This window comes from Euleptes europaea, chromosome 6, assembly GCF_029931775.1.
Source record: "Euleptes europaea isolate rEulEur1 chromosome 6, rEulEur1.hap1, whole genome shotgun sequence".
In the NCBI taxonomy this organism is placed as follows: Eukaryota; Metazoa; Chordata; class Lepidosauria; order Squamata; family Sphaerodactylidae; genus Euleptes; species Euleptes europaea.
The window spans coordinates 1,931,225-1,935,006 of NC_079317.1; positions in this window are offsets into that span (position 1 = coordinate 1,931,225).

The window sequence follows — 3,782 nt, forward strand, 5'->3', positions numbered from 1 at the left end:
GGGGTCTGCTGCTTCCCCTGCCTCCACCTCTTCTTTCCCTGCTGTTCCTTCACCTGTCAGGCATGCAATTTCACTCGGCTGCTGACGATACCCATAATTTCTCACCTTGATTGTGGAGGCTGAGTCTGCCTTCTGGAGAAATAATGACAAGTGTCTTTTCAGGCACTTCTGAAGATGGGGGTGCCAGAAATGTCTAACTCCTGCCTTTGGTCTGGCAGCTTCTCTCTAACCCCTCCACACACACACACCCAATGCTCAAAGTGATGCCCATCTTCAGAGACGGCTGCAGAAGATCTCACGTAATCTTTTTTGCTCCATTATTAGACCGCAATTTCCACCGTCCTGCTCTGGGCTTATCTGATTTCTGATTGCTTCATTGCTGTCAGCATTTTATTTCTATGCCAGGACTTCAAGTACTTCTTCACTCTCTTTGCGGGGTGTTCCCCTCCCCACCCCCGCATGGCTGCCCACTCCTCTTTCTCCTGTACTCTTAGCAGCGCAATCCTATGCAGAATTATCCCATCTAAGCATTGTAATGTCGTAACTTCGCCTAGATTGCATCGTGAATCATGTTTATTCAGCTGAAGCGATGTTGTCTCTTGAGTTCTCTCTTTGCTTGCTTGCTAGCTAAGTTGGGAAGTTGGCTCTTCATGTCTTGTTTCTTTCTTTGGAGTAATTTCTTCCTATTTGTATAAATATGGTACAAATAAGGGAAATGGAGAGCCCCCTTTTCCTTTCATTTTTAAAAATCTCACTTCAAGGTGTTTCTTCTTCTCCTCCTTCCTCCTTCTCTCACCAGGGTTGCAACAGACCCTGAGAGAGTGTTCAGTATCTGGTTCCTTTCTTCTTTTGTGTCTCTTTGGTTCTTTTGTGTCTCTTCTTTTGTGTCTCTTTTCGGCTGGAGATCAGTTGTAACAGCAGGAGATCTCCAGCTACTACCTGGAGGTTGGCAACCGTATAATGGCCGCCTGCTTGAAAACTCAGTCTCCATGAATCATTGCAATGGTCCTGCACAGTTGCCCGTGCCCATTGCAATGGTTCATGGGAGACTGAGTTTTCAAGCAGGCGGCCACTACCGACTGTGAAAAGGTAAGTAATTTTAAAATTCTCGCCCTGGGCAGGGGGGCATTTTTCAAGGTAGAGTCTCAAAGTGGCTTACAATCACCTTCCCTTCTTCTCCCCGCAACAGACACCCTGTGAAGTAGGTGGGGCTGAGAGAGTTCAGAGAGAACTGTGACTGGCCCAAGGTCACCCAGCAGGCTTCATGTGGAGGAGAGGGGAATCGAACCCGGTTCTCCAGATTAGAGTACTTCATTCATGTGGAGGAGTGGGGAATTGAACCTGCTTCTCCAGGTTAGAGGCTGCCGCTCCTAACCACTACACCACACTGGCTCTCAAGGGCCATGTAGTCCAGCATCTTCTTTGCACAGTTCTCCTGGGCCTCTTCTCAGCCTTTCATTTGTATCTGGTTTCATGGCTGAAAGGGAGTGAAGCCTCTGCACTCCTTTCTGCACGTTGCCTATTTTTGACGGCAAATGTATTTGTGTCTTTCGAGCCAGAGGCTCCGGATCTGGCAGGACAATCTTTTACCCATCCCCTTTGGACCATCGATCCTCAGGATCTGCCATCTCTCCGACAACGTACAGGATAATAAAAGTAAGTAATGGTGTGAGTTACAAAGTGGCCACATTAAGTGCCAAAGAATTGTGGCTTGTCACATTCTCTCTGTCTCTACCCACTTTTGATGAAGGAAGGCATCTCTTTTTGTGGAACATGCAAGACCTTGAAACCAGACTCCCACGCACTGAAATGCATGCATGCATGCATGCATGTGTGCAAGGGTGGTGGGGATGAGGGTTGCCAACCTCCAGGTGGGGCCTGGAGATCTCCAAGAATTACAACTGATCTCCGGGCTACAGAGATCAGCTCCCCTGGAGCAAATTGCTCCTTTGGGCGGTGGAATCAATGGCTTTGTAGCCCACAGAGGTCCCTCCTCAACCCTTGTGGATGCTGATACAGGTCTCTCCCCTAACCTCCATATGTTCACTGGTGCATAGAACCCAAATGTGTACACCTGACCATGTGTGGGGCTTGTGCATGTGCAATCTGCACCCTGGGAAATACAGGCTACAGAATGTGGATATGGGAGCTCATACACATTTGGGTGTGTGTGTGTAGCTTTGTATATGGGCTCTGACGAAGGCATGGAGATCGGCTGTGTGTGCGCGCTCCTGATCCCACCTGCCTAAGGTCTTTCCTGCTTGGAATAAATCCATGAGAAAAGCACAGAACTTCATGTATGAGATGCTTTTGTGACGGGCTGTCACACTTCCACTCATCCACTAATTCATCCCATACAGGCTGGCATAAGAAGAATTTCAGAAGAGCCCTGCTGGATCAGATCAGTGAGGGTCCATCTAGTCCAGCCAACAACAGGGCACAGAGGCTGAGGCCTTCATCAGAACATAGACAGAGCCCTGCTGGACCGGACCAGTGAGGGTCCATCTAGTCTAGCTTTCTGGCTCACACAGTGGCCAACCAGTTCCTCTCGAGATCCGACAGTCAGGGCACGGAGGCTGCTTCCCAGCACTGGGATTCAAAGGTCTGCTGCCTCTGGAGAGCCCCGATGAAGTTGAAAATACGGTCTCCGGAAAGGTAAAAAGAGCACTTCTGAAAACGTTCTTTGAAACAAATTGCTTCAGTGTTCCAGGAAAAGCTTAGCCATCTTGGTCAATTCATCCTTTGCATCATTGGGCTATTGAGTCACCATCTGACTTATAATATTCAAGCAATTACCAACTTGGCCTACCAAGGGGATCAAAAAATCTACACAACTGTGCCATCCAGAGCAACTTCTAATAACAGAAAAATCTGGGGGGAAATGGGGGGGTACACACATGAACACATGAAGCTGCCTTAACGGAATCAGACCCTCTGACCATCAAAGTCAGTCTTGTCTACTCAGACCAGCAGCTGCTCTCCAGGGTCTCAGGCAGAGGTCTTTCACATCACCTACCTGCCTAGTCCTTTCAACTGGAGATGCTGGGGATTGAACCTGGGACCTTGAGCCATGGGGAGGGGGGGGGGGTCACAACTCACCATCAAAAGGAAAGGCAAGACATAAATGTTTCTAATAAATAAGCACATGCCAAGCCTGTCTCCTCTGGTGTGAGCTGAAAATACGGCACTGAGAAGCCATGCAAAGGGAGCAGCTCTCTCCCCATTGCTTTCTCTTATTTCCTCTCATCAGCGCTGGAACCCAACTACCACCCAGGAAGCAAGTCTGGCCAGCGTGGTGTAGTGGTTAAGAGCGGTAGTTTGGAGCGGTGGACTCTGATCTGGAGAACCGGGTTTGATTCCCCACTCCTCCACATGAGCGGCGGAGGCTAATCTGGTGAACTAGATTTGTTTCCCCACACCTACACACGAAGCCAGCTGGGCGACCTTGGGCTAGTCACAGCTCTCTTAGAGCTCTCTCAGCCCCACCTCTCTCACAGGGTGTCTGTTGTGGGGAGGGGAAGGGAAGGTGATTGTAAGCTGGTTTGAGTCTCCCTTAAGTGGTAGAGAAAGCTGGCATAGAAAAACCAAAACTACTCCTACTACTACTACTACTACTACTACTACTACTACTTCTTCTTCTTCTTCTTCTTCTTCTTCTTCTTCTTCTTCTTCTTCTTCTTCTTCTTCGCAGGCTGCGACTTGGTGGCAAAAAACAATGTTAAAAAAAATCTTACTCTTCGGTCTTGGTCTGAGTCTGACTGATGCATCCACATTCATGGGTG